At 39.5% G+C, this 13,922-nt stretch overlaps 1 protein-coding gene across 28 annotated transcripts in view; it reads right to left on the bottom strand.

Annotated features, from left to right (window-relative positions):
* The window catches only part of MLLT10 (MLLT10 histone lysine methyltransferase DOT1L cofactor), a 249,580-nt gene that overhangs the window by 217,482 nt on the left and 18,176 nt on the right, over window positions 1–13,922 (bottom strand). The window contains exon 1 of one of the 28 annotated variants that reach the window (XM_026013667.2): window positions 7,302–7,498. The exons of the other annotated variants lie outside the window; for them this stretch is intronic. The gene's annotated coding sequence lies outside the window, so the exon portion shown is untranslated. Of the gene's footprint in view, window positions 1–7,301; window positions 7,499–13,922 lie in introns of those variants that run through there. 28 annotated transcript variants of the gene reach the window in all.

Raw genomic sequence — 13,922 nt, 5'->3', positions numbered from 1 at the left:
GTGACGGGCACTGAGGGGGGCACTTGATGGGATGAGCACTGGGTGTTACTCTGTATGTTGGTAAATTGAACACCAATAAAAAATAAATTTATTATTAAAAATAAATAAAGGGCAGCAAAACAGAAAAAAAAAATATTTTATTTATTTGACAGAAAGAGAGAGTACACAAGCAGGGGGAGAGGCAGAGGGAGAAGTAGGCTCCCCACTGAGCTGAGAGCCCAAAGCAGGGCTCAAACCCAAGGGCCTGAGATCATGATCTGAGCCAAAGGCAGACACTTAACTGACTGAGCTGCGTAGGCACCTCGGCAATTTCTTCTAAGAAACTACACATGCAGCCCTCATACAACTCAGCAATTGTACAAATGGACATTCATCCCAGAGAAATGGAGACCTATGTTCACACAGAAATCTACACAAGAGTAGTTTAATCAGCTTTATTCATGATAGCCCCAAACCAGAAATACCTAAGTATCTTGCATCAGATGAATAATTAAACAAACTGTGGTATACCCATAACATAAAACACTAAGAAAAAGCAACGGAGCTACTGATACATTCAACAAACTGGATGAATCTCCAAAGAATCATGGTACATGAGGGAAAAAAACCCAATCTCAAAAAGTTACATGTTCTTTGCTTCCATTTATATAGCATCCCTGAAATGGCAAAATTACAGAACTGGTTGATACATCAGTGCTTGCCAGGAACTAAGCCTGGAAGGAATTAGTAATGAAGTAGGTATACCTATTAAAAAGGTACTATGAAAAAAAAAAAAAAGGCACCATGAGTGATCCTTCTGATGGAATTATTCTGTTAACCATATCAAATTCAATAACCTGATGCTGATATTATCCTGTAATTCTTAAAAATACCAACATTAGGGAAACTGAGTAAATGGTACACGAACTCTCTTTGTATTATTTTTTACACCTGCATGTGACTCTATATTTGACTCAAAATAAATCTAAAAAAAAAAAAAAATTAAGCCTTTTATTTACTCATGAGAGACAGAGAGAGAGAGGCAGAGGGAGAAGTAGGCTCCATACAGGGAGCAGAACTTGATCCTGGGATGCGAGAATCATGATCCAAACCAAAGGCAGACGCCCAATCACTGAGCCACCCAGGCGTCCCAAAAGATTAAAAAAAAAAAAAAAAAAAACACACACACAACTATAAATGAACAATCTTAATAGGAAATTAAAACAATTTCATTTATCAGGGGGCCTAGGTGGCTCAGTCAGTCAAGCATCCAACTCTTGATCTCAGCTCAGGTCTTATCTCAGGGTTGTGAGTTTAAGCCCCATACTAGGGTTCACACTGGGTGCAGTCTTCTAAAAAATAAATAACTGCATGTATAACAGCATCAAAAAAAGAAATTTTAGGAATACACTTATCCAGGGGCACTAGGCTGGCTCACTGTTGAGCGTCTGCCTGTGATTCTAGGGTCCTGGGGTCGAGTCCTGCATCCAGCTCCTCACAGGGAGCCTGCTTCTCCCTCTGCTTATATCTCTGCCTCTCTCTCTGTGTCTCTCATGAATAAATAAATATAATCTTTAAAACAAAAACAAGGAATACACTTATCCAAAGAAGCAAAGAACTTGTACACTGAAAACTACAAAATGTGGCTGAAACAAAATTGGCAAAAAAGGTGCTCAGCATCACTACAGGTAGAAAGAAATCAAAACCACAAGGAGATACCACTTCACACCAATAGCATGGCTATAATTTCAAAGAGAAAAGAAACCAAAAATAAGAGTTGGAGAAGATGTGGAGAAACTGGAACCCTCATGTATTGCTGATAGGAATGTAAAATAGCGCAGCCACTGTGAAAAATATTTTGGCACTTGCTCAAAAAGTGCAACACATGGGCAGCCTGGGTGGCTCTGCAGTTAAGCACCGCCTTCAGCCCAGGGCCTGATCCTGGAGACCCAGGATTAAGTCCCACATCAAGCTCCCTGCTTCTCCCTCTGCCTGTGTCTCTGCCTCTCTCTCTCTCTCTCTCTCTCTCTCTCTCTCAATCTCTGTGTCTCTCATGAATAAATAAATAAATTTTTTTTTTTTTTAAAGTGGAGGGCAGCCCGGGTGGCTCAGCAGTTTAGCGCCGCCTTCCACCCAGAGCCTGATCTGGAGATCGAGTCCAACATCAGGCTCCCTGCATGGAGCCTGGTTCTCCCTCTGCCTGTGTCTCTGCCTCTCTGTGTGTGTGTGTGTGTGTGTATGTGTCTCTCATGAATAAATAAATAAAATCTCTACCAAAAAAAAAAACTTTTTTTAAAGTGGAACACAATATTATATGACCTAACAATTTCAACCCCAGTATGTTACCAAAAAAAAAAAAAAAAAGGAGGACTCAAAAAGGTACTTATACACCAATGTTCATAGCAGCATTATTCACAATCGTCAAAAGGTTAAAAACAATCCAAGTCCATCAATAAATAAATTCATAAAATGTGTATATATTTACAATGGAACACCATACAGTCATAAAAAGAAAGTAAATTCTGACATAACTACAACATGAAAGAACATTAAAACATTCAGCTAAGTGAAATAAGCTAGATACAAATGAAAATATTTTATGATCTCACTTATATGAGGTATCTATAGTAAACAAATTCATAAAGGTAGAAAGTAGAACAGAAGTGACCAGGGATTAGAGAAAGGATAGAAAAGAGACTTATTGGGGGAATCCCTAGGTGGCTCAGTGGTTTAGCACCTGCCTTTGGCCCAGGGCATGATCCTGGAGACCCAGGATGGAGTCCAACATCAGGCTCCTCGCATGGAGCCTGCTTCTCCCTCTGCCTGTGTCTCTGCCTCTCTCTCTCTCTCTCTCTCTCTCTCTGTGTGTCTTTCATGAATAAACAAATAAAATCTTAAAAAAGAGTTATTGTTTAATGGGTACAGAGTTCTGTTTGATGATGATGAAATAGATACTGGTGGTTACACAACACTGAATATTCTTAATGCCACTGAATAGCATACTCAAAAATAGTTAAAATGGTAGATTTTATGTAATAATTGTAAATTTTCATATTCACAGATTAAAAGATTCATAAATGTAAGATGTCGCAAGGTGATTTACAAAATCAATGCAAAACTAATCAAAACACTGAAAGGATTTATTATGGAACAATAGGATTCTGAATGACAATCAAATTCAAAAAGCAGTAAGCAAAATGTAATAAATAAATAAAAAGCAGATGAAGAAGAGACATGGGAAGGACTAATTTTATCTGATATCAGTTATTGATCATCTGACTCTTGCTGTTGGTTCAGGTCATGATCAAGGTTTCTGGGATAGAGTCCCACATCAGGCTTAGCCCTCACTGGAGAGTCTGCTTGAGATTCTCTCTCTCCCTTCCTCTGCTTGCACACGTGTGCTTTCTCTCTCTCAAAAAAATACACCTTAAAAAAAAAAAAAACTGGATCTTCCTACTTAATGTTAGGTTACACATATATCTAAAATACATAATACATATACCAGTTAATATATATGGAGGCACCTGAGTGGTATAGTCACTTAAGCATCTTACTCTCGGTTTTGGCTCAAGTCAAGATTTCAGGTTCATGAAATTGAGCCCCACAATCAGGTTCCAAGCTCAGCACAGGGTCTGCTTAAGACTCTTTCCCTGCCCCTCCACCTTGTACTAGGGCTCTCTTTCTCTCTCAAATAAACAAATACATCTTAAAAAAAGATAACTTGGGGATCCCTGGGTGGCTCAGCGGTTTGGTGCCTGCCTTCGACCCAGGGCATGGTCCTGGAGTCCCGGGATCGAGTCCCACGTCGGGTTCTCTGCATGGAGCCTGCTTCTCCCTCTGCCTGTGTCTCTGCCTCTCTCTCTCTGTGTCTCTCATGAATAAATAAATAAAATCTTGAAAAAAAAAAAAAAAGAAGAATGGAATCTTTAAAAAAAAAAAGATAACTTAAAAAGTTAACATATATTTCCCCACATTTTACCTATACACAGTATCAAATTCAGACAAGTTGGTTATAGACCAAAATATAAGGAACAAGGGAAAAAATTCCTTCAGAAAATTATAGAGGAAAATAATTTCAGGACCTCAAGGCAGAAAAAAATTTAACAGGTCACAAAAAGCACTATCCACAAAATTTGACTAACCTGAAAATTTCTGACTACATTGAAATTAAGAACTTCTCTTTCAAAGAATAAAATAAATGAAATGGCCAACCAGGTGGCTGGTTAGCTCACTTGAATCGCAATGTGGCACTAACTTCATCAAAAGTTTGCACCCCAAACAAGCCAAAAGAGGCATTAGTTTTCATATTTACCCAAAAACTCAATTTTTAGGGGAATAAAATAAAAGAACCACTAACATGGAGAAGCCATATACAAGTCACAAGTGAGAAAATCCATATGGCCTATAAATATACAAAAAGGGACTCGTCATCATTAGTAATCTGAAAATTGCAAATTAAAAACCACAATGAGATTACTACCATACAACTATGAAAATGACAGGTTAAAAAGACTGACAGGGCAGCCCGGGTGGCTCAGCGGTTTACTGCCGCCTTCAGCCCAGGGTGTGATCCTGGAGACCTGGGATCAAGTCCCATGTCAGGCTCCCTGCATGGAGCTTGCTTCTCCCTCTGCCTGTGTCTCTGCCTCTGTGTGTGTGTGTGTGTATCTCTCATGAATAAATAAATCTTAAAAAAAAAAAAAAAAAAAGCACCTGAGAGTATTGGACACATAAGCAGAACTCCATGCTATTCTGCAGAGGAAGAAACTGCGGCTTAGAAGATAAACCTCTCTCTCTCTCTCTCTCTCTCTCTCTCTGTGACTATCATAAATAAATAAAAAAAAAATAAAAAAAATAAAAAAAAAAAAGAAGATAAACCTGCCCAGTCACAGATCTAGTCCATCTAACTTCAAGCCTGTGATCTTAACCTTACTACTATACTGCCTGATGTCTATGGGCAAAATTATGGATTTTTTTTCTCTACTTATCTTTTTTTCCCAATTATCCCAAAATAAGCATGCTTGCACTTAGTATACAAAAATAAGAGCCAATTTTCTTAAGATGGAAAATAACTGCTCTTTGGGACTTAGAGAACAGAAAAGCACTGATGACATCTGAGAGTAGTAACACACAGAAAGTCATCTTTTGGAGTTATTTGTCTGCTCCTAGCTATGTAGGAGATAGAGTAGAGAAAGTGGTAATAAGAGAGGCGGCGACCATACAGAGAAAAAACAGTTTACATCTTGTTAGGGCAACTACAATCCCTACTCGGCTCTAGAACAATACTATAATTTTCTTTCTTTCTTTTACTTAGGTAATCTCTACACCCAACGTGGGGCTCGAACTCATGACCCTGAAATCAAGAGTTGCATGCTCTTTCAACTGAGCCAGCCAGATGCCCAATACCATAATTTTCTAACCCTAATCCATAACTGCAGACTTAGACTTTTTAAAGTAAGTTCTGCACCAATGTGAGGCTCAAGCTCACAATCCTGAGATCAAGAACTGCATGCTCTGCCAACCAAGCTAGTCAGGTGCCCCTAGACTTTTATTATTGCTGGGTACAAGGGGGTTGGGGACCAGTGTTTCCCCAGCCATACTCCACACATAAATTAAATGTGTCAGGGATGCCTGGCCAGCTCAGTCAATACAGCATGTAACTTGGGATCATGAGTTCAAGCCCCATGCAAAGAGATTACTTAAAAAAAGTGTCACTGTTGGAATCCCTGGGTGGCGCAGTGGTTTAGCGCCTGCCTTTGGCCCAGGGCGCGATCCTGGAGACCCGGGATCGAATCCCACATTGGGCTCCCGGTGCATGGAGCCTACTTCTCCCTCTGCCTATGTCTCTGCCTCTCTCTCTCTCTCTCTCTCTCTGTGACTATCATAAATAAATAAAAATTAAAAAAAAAAAAGTGTCACTGTAAAATACAACCCTTTGGCTCCACCAACAGTTAAGAAACACTACAGAAGTTGGAAATGACAACCACATTTGTTTTGTAAGAGATAATCTTCAAACAGAAGTGGACTGTACTAAAAAGGAGAGAAGAAAAGGGAGAAGTCTGCTATATGTGTAATGTGCTACATTTTACCAAAAAAAGAGGAATAAAAATAAGAATCTATATATTTAAAGCATCACATACATAAATTAGGAAAATGAATAAAAAACAGTAACAATTGGAAGTTTAAAAGCAAACCTAGGCAAATAAGAGGTTTAGAAGGAAAACCTCACTGTTTATCTTTTGTGTTACTTTTTTTTTTTATTTTATTTTTAAGTGATCTCTACACCCAATGTGGGGCTTAAACTCACAACCCCAAGATCAAGAGTCTCACATTCCACCAACTGAGCCAGCCAGGCACATCTACTGTTTATCTTTTTTTTTTTTTTTTAAGATTTTATTTCTTTGGAAGAGAATCTAAGGTGGGGGGAGAGGACAGAAGGAGAAGCAGATTCCCCACTGAGCAGGAAGCCCAATGCAGGGTTTGATCCAGGACCCTGATATCATGACCTAAACCAAAGTCAGATGCTTACCTGACTGAGCTATCCAGCTGCCCTGTTGTTTATTTTATTAAACTTTTGAAACATGTCAGTATGTCACCTTACCAAAAACTAAGTTGATTTAAGCTGTTATAATAATCTCAACAAAACACTAAAGCTTAAATTATGCCAGTGACTACCTGTAGAGAAATCAAATTTAAGATCCGTAGGATATCTTAATAGACATATCCAGAAGTTAATTGCAAACATGGATCTGAAGGAATAAAACTTTTCAGGTAATATTGATGCTTAGAAGATCCCCAAGCATGCATCCTAAGTTTTCATAGGGTAAGGTAATCAAATAAATAAGCCAGAAAAACATCATGTAACTTAAATTTTAAAGAAGGAAGTAATACCAAACAGGAATCAAAAGGAAATGTTTAAAGAGGTAAGAGAAGAAAGCAGCTTCCCAAAAGTCATGAGAAAAGAGAGTTGCAATGGAGAGATCATAGTTTTTGCAATGGCACTAGTGATCAGAGAGCAATGGAGTGATCATAGCTTTAAATGCTGAAACTGGATCAAATAGAATGAAAACTGAAAAAATACTGGATTTGCCCCCTGACGTTAACATCAAAATCAATAGCGGTGGACTTAAGAGCCAAATGTAACGGTATCAAAGGTGTTTGTGGTATCTAATGCGTTTATTTATAGCCAAACACATTTTTCAGAAAAGGATTTGAGGCAGCCTACAAATAAACAACCTGTATTATAACAACAAAAAATAGAAAAATGAACATTCAAAGTCAATATGAAGGACATCCCCCTGATTTAGGGAAACTGCTCTTACCCCTGACTCCAACTATGTAGTTCTAGTGAGGGTTGCCATTCATAGTACCCTCCCCACTCCAGCCACAGGGATGGTGGGTACATGATCCAAGACAGGCCAATCAGAGTCCTTCCCAGGATTCTTCAAGAGAGCCCCTTCTTCTGGTAGAAGGGGCTGGGAAGATGAGAGCCAAGAGCTGCCAGCAGTCATGGTTCCAGCCTCATGAAGTAGAGAGTCTGTAGTATGAGAGAATGAAATCAACACGCAGAGAAACAGAGATAAGAGGTGAAGTCCTACACCCCACAGGAGGAGGAGGAAGAAACAAATATACTAATAATCAGATTAATATTACTGATGTAACTAAAGACCAGATTTGGTTCTGGGCTGCCTAGTAGCCAGAACAAAAAGAAAAAATAGAATGTGTATCAGTGAGCTATCAAAAGGGAGGAAATATACCAAGATCCTCGAGGGAGTCAATTTTCCTGACACGTTATTAAGTTATTAAAAGAATTTATTGTACATAGACTTCTATGTAAGGGTCACTGAAAGACAAAAATGGACAACTGTCCATGATGAGAGTATTATAGTAAATGCAGATTTCATAGGCTATTGCTTTAAAAGACAACTAAGTTGTATCTCAATCATTATGCAAACTAAGAGGCTAGACTATTATAGACAAGTGAAGTGGAGTTATCAACTACAGTTTTATTCTTCCAGGAAGCTTGCTAGTGAAGAGAAAAGACAAAAAAAAATGAAAGGTGAAAAATACAAAGGGAAAGTAGAATTCATGGGAAAATTCAAAAATGTCTGTGAAGTAGTGGAGGAAAAAAATCAAGTAGAAAGAACACACGAAAACATAAAACAAGACCCTGGGAGAAATGGTAAAAGACCACATCACAAGCACAGATAGTTCTACTTAAAAATTACCTCCTCTCCTTCCTAGAACTCCAGGAAATGAGATAAAAGGACATAAAGCTACAAACAGAAAAAGAACATAAGAGAAGACAACAGCTATAAAATTTTGGAAGCTACAAGGGAGACAAGTAGTAAATGACTCAACAAATCAGAAAAGGTTGCTCTAGTAAGATAAGCCCCAAAGCAATATATCTTAGATTACATAGCACTAGCAACTGGAAGAACTTTAGGTACCAAGCAACAGGGACAAGGGAGTCACAAATGCACATAGCAGTATATATATCCAAAAGGAATGTGCTCAGGTGAAGCTAACAACAGGAGAGACAGGATATACTCTGGAAAACAACCACGTTCCCCGCTAATCTCCTCAACTACCCCCAATCCTGGAAAACTGCAGAAAGGGTAAACAAGGAAATTTGAATTCAGGGATACCAAGCATAGCTGAGGAAAGGGGTACCATACCAAACATGAAGAATTAACTGAAAACCTAACTCTGTATAGAGAAATTCCAGCAAACATCTGGCTCAAAGAATACTGGTAACCAGGTTAGTCAATCCCAGAAAGATAACTGGAATATTTCCCTCTCAATACACTAACCAGCTGATGGTCTCCTAATAAAAGAATCCCCTCAGATCACCTATAAGGAAGCCAACTTGGAACAATTGCAACAATCCCTGCCACACACACACACACCAATCAACTCATTACAAGTTTGTCTTTAATTCAAATAGGTGGCTAAGAGTCACCACCTTTTTAAACAAGGTCTCCAGCAAGACAATGGTACAAATGAATTCTGACTGAGGAAAAAAGTCCCAGGAGCAGACGAAAACTTCAGAAAACTGAAACAAAACAAAACCCCTCTGACTAATATCCTCACAGTTAAGAGAAAAATTGCATCCAAAAGATATTCCATGGGACGCCTGGGTAGCTCAGTGGTTGACAGTCAGCCTTCAGTTCAGGGCATGATCCCAGGGTCCAGGATGGAGTCCCACATCGAGCTTCTTGCGGGGAGCCTGCTTCTCCTCCCTCTGCCTATGTCTCTGTCTCTGTGTATATCTCTCATTAATAAATAAAATCTTTTAAAAAAATAATAAAAAAATAAAGACATTATCCCATACTCATGCAATGGAAGAACAGGTATTATTAAAATGTCCTCACAACCCAAAGCAGGCTGCAATCCCTAACAAAACACAAACATTATTCACATAAGTACAACAAAACTAAAATTTGTGGGGCACCTGGGTGGCTGAGTGGTTGAGCATCTACATTTAGCTCAGGTCATGATCCTGGGGTCCTAGGATCGAGGTCCACATCGAGCTCCCCACAGGATCCTGCTTCTCCCTCTACCTGTTTCTGCCTCTGTGTCTCTCATGAATAAATAAGTAAAAAAAAAATTTTAAAACATTAGGGGGGGGGGTAGCCCTGGTGGCGCAGCAGTTTAGCACCACCTGCAGCCTAGGGCGTGATCCTGGGGTCCCCCGATCAAGTCCCACATCGGGCTCCCTGCATGGAGCCTGCTTCTCCCTCTGCCTGTGTCTCTGCCTTTCTGTCTCTATGAATAAATAAAATGGTAAATAAAATAAAATTAAAAAAAAAAAAAAACATTGGGGGGGGATTCCTGGATGGCTCAGCGGTTGAGCGTCTGCCTTCAGCCCACAGCATGGTCCTGGGGTCCCTGGATCGAGTCCTACATCGGGCTCCCTACATGGAGCCTACTTCTCCAGACTCTGCCTGTGTCTCTGTCTCTGTCTCTCTCTCTCTCTCTCTGTCTCATGAATAAATAAAATCTTTAAAAAAAAAAAAATACCCTAAAATTTGTATGGAACCACAAAAGACTCCAAATGGTCAAAGCAATCATGAGACAGAAGACCAACGCTGGAGGTATCACAAGCCCAGATTTCAAGATATACTATACTATAATAATCAAAACGGTATGGTACTGGCACAAAAACAAACCATAGATCAGTGGAAGAGTATTGAGAGCTCAGAAATAACCCCACACTTTTATGGACAATTAATCTGGAACAAAAGAAGCAATAATATACAATGGAGAAAAGACTGCCTCTTCAACAAATGGTACTTGGGAAAACTAGATCACTTTCTTAGTCGCACACAAAAATAAATTCAGAGGCACCCGGGTGGCTCAGTGGTTGAGCATCTGTCTTTGGCTCAGCTAGTGATCCCAGGGGTCCTGGGATCAAGCCCCACATCAGGATCCCCACAAGGAGCCTGCTTTTCCCTCTGCCTATGTCTCTGCCTGTCTCTCTTATGAATAAATAAAATCATAACCAAAAAAAAAGCCCTCAAAAATGGATTAAAGACCTAAAATGTTTGACAGGAAACCAGAAAACTCCTAGAAGAAAACACTAGCAGTTTAATATCTTTGACATAAACCATCGAAACATTTTTCTAGATATGTCTCCTCAGGCAAGGGAAACAAAAGCAAAAATAAATCACTGGGACTACATCAAAATAAAACACTTTTGCACAGCAAAAGAAACCCTCAACAAAATGAAAAGGCAACTCACTGAATGGGAGAAAATCTCTGCAAATGATCTGATAAGTGATTAATATCCAAAATAAATAAAGAGGGCAGCCCGGGTGGCTCAGCAGTTTAGCGCCGCCTTCAGCCCAGGGCATGATCTTTGAGACCCGGGATCAAGTCCCACGTCGAGCTCCCTGCATGGAGCCTGCTTCTCCCTCTGCCTCTGTCTCTGCCTCTCTCTCTCTCTGTCTCTCGTAAATAAATAAATAAAATCTTTAAAAAACAATTTTTTTAAGTAAACTTTAGAAAACAAGAGCTGCTTATACATTCCTTTCAGAAATATTCATGTAACTACCAGAAGAGCCAAAATGTAACAGCCAAAAAGAGATTGCTTTTGGGGAATGAGATAAATATTCAAGAATCGAGAAGCAAGGTTCTATTTTGTTTGTGTGAGAGAAGTTTTGGTTAATACCTGACTTTGACTATGCATTTACCACTTTGATAAACATTGAAATTAAATCTAAAACTAAAAAAAAAAAAAAGAGAGAGAGAGAACAAATAGATACAATATGCTGGGCAATATATCAATATACTCCTATGATTTAATTTCTCTTACTAGTTGCATAGGTAGGTTAGAAAAGGATACAAACAAGGATTAAGCACCGACTTGTCAGCCATTATTTTAGGCTTTTCTCATACTAAAAGAAGAATCAAGAGAGACAATAGAAATTGGCCACTTACTATTTTATCTATAATGGTAAGCACTACATGTTAACTTTCTAAAAGCACCTTTTAAAGCTATAAGAATTTAATGTACTATGAGAAATTAAAAGGCAAATATTAGATATGATTCATCAATAGGAGAAAAATGCTAACATATGTTTACCTCTGAAGACATTCTATTTAAAATATATAAGCTAAGGAGCTTGTACAGAAATAAAGTTATATATGAAATTTTGAAACTGTACCTGCCTTCCTGTACTCAGAAATCAACAATAAATAAATTCGAAAACAATTTTAATTATGTAGATAAAGGTTAATCTCCAGGTGGCAGAAATAAAAAAGAAAAGCTAGGGACACCTGGGTGGCTCAGCAGTTGACCTGGGTCCCACATCAGGCTCCCTGCATGGAGCCTGCTTCTCTGCCTCTCTGTCTCTCTCATGAATAAATAAATAAGATCTTAAAAAAAAAAAAAAAAAAAACAGCTAAAAGAATTAACATTAGTTGAATCTGAGGTAGTCAATGACAGTTCAATGACAGTATCAGATCTAATATATACGCTATAGATTGGAGTTGACTATGACACAAGCACAGACCCTACCCTAGACACACAACAACAAAAAAAAGTTCTAACTGGGTTCCCTGCATAAGGACAGGAGCTGTTAAGGGCCTTGTGTACACAACCAAATAGGAATCATAGAAAAACATGGCCTAGACCAGAGAAGCACTGAAGTAAGATGCTGGTTCTGGACATGAGTAAAGGAGTCACTCTAATAAAACCAGAAACTCTGGGCAGCCCCGGTGGCCCAGCAGTTTAGCGCTGCCTTCAGCCCGGGATGTGATCCTGGAGACCTGGGATCGAGTCCCACAGTGGGCTCCCTGCGTGGAGCCTGCTTCTTCCTCTGCCTGTGTCTCTGCCTCTCTCTCTGTGTCTCTCATGAATAAATAAAATCTTTAAAAAAAATAAAACCAGAAACTCAAGCCTATGGAGCCCAAAATCCATTATCAAAAGGGTACCCAAGTCAAGAAACAAACTTAATAATCACTCTGGAGGAGGACTCCTGTGTAGCTCAGTGGTTGAGCATCTGCCTTTGGCTCAGGGCGTGATCCCGGGGTCCTGGGATCAAGTCTTGCATCAGGCTCCCCAAAGGAAGCATGCTCTCCCTCTGCCTATGTCTCTGCCTCCTTCTCTGTGTCGCTCATGAATAAATAAAAAATTTTTACAATCAGTCTGGAGCAGTGAACTCCAGGAGGCAAACTCTGACAGATTCTGATTTAAGTTGGGAATCCAACTTAAATCCATTCTACCATTCTCCCCTCTTAACAAAATGCCAATTTTATTCAGCTGACCCATATTTTGAAGTCTAACAATTAAAAGCCACTAAATTAGGCATAATTTGTTGACTAGGACTTCAGGAAAACTTAAGAGAAGTCAGCTGGGAAGGAAACCACTTTAACTCTACCATCTCCCCACTTCTGCCAAGAACTTCTTTCTGCAGGTCACAATGACTGCAGTTCCATCTGCCATGTTCTGACTGTTCAACAACCCTGAAAATGAAAACCAGGTGCTAAGGTTGGTATAAGAGGAGGACAGAAAAAGACTGACCCCTAATAATGTTACAGAGTTGCCAAAAAAGCTTTAAAAAAGTCTTTTGAACTCCTTTTAAATGAAAGAATTTGCAAATTTGTAAAGTCCTACTTTGCAGAAGCTACTGTAATATAGTCTGTCTTAGAGGCCAAACATGATTCTTCAGAAACAGCAAATGCACAAATTCCCCATAGAAACATCTTTCCTATATTCCCAGAAGAACAGGAATCCACAGAGAACAACTCCTGAGGAATAGCTCATAGCCAAAAATTACAAAGTATCTGAAGATGTCTACCACCAGAGTTAACAAAACAAATGAAAGATCCAAAATCTCTGAGAAGTATTAAAATAAGTATTTTTTAAGTGAGTTCTATGCCGAAATGTGGGACTTGAATTCACGACTGTGAGATCAAGAGTTACATGCCCTGGGCAGCCCGGGTGGCTCAGCAGTTTAGCGCCACCTTCAGCCCAGGGCATGATCCTGGAGACCCGGGATCAAGTCCCACATCAGGCTTCCTACATGGAGCCTGCTTCTCCCTCTGCCTGTGTCTTTGCCTCTCTCTCTCTCTCTCTCTCTCTCTCTCTCACTCTCTCTGTCTCTCATGAATAATTTTTTCTTAAAAAAAAGTCACATGCCCCACTGACTGTCCCAGCAGGATGACCCTAAAAGAAGTATGTTTTAAATGTTCAAATAAGGGGATCCCTGGGTGGCTCAGCGGTTTGGCGCCTGCCTTTGGCCCAGGGCGCAGTCCCGGAGTCCCGGGATCAAGTCCAGCATCGGGCTCCTGGCATGGAGCCTGCTTCTCCCACTGCCTGTGTCTCTGCGTCTCTCTCTCTCTCTCTCTCTCTCTCTCTGTGTGTCTATCATTAATAAATAAATCTTAAAAAAATAAATAAAAATAAATAAATGTTCAAATAATAAAAGGATTATAAT

Source organism: Vulpes vulpes, chromosome 2 (assembly GCF_048418805.1).
Source record: "Vulpes vulpes isolate BD-2025 chromosome 2, VulVul3, whole genome shotgun sequence".
Lineage (NCBI taxonomy): Eukaryota > Metazoa > Chordata > Mammalia > Carnivora > Canidae > Vulpes > Vulpes vulpes.
This window is presented reverse-complemented; position numbering and strand designations above follow the sequence as displayed.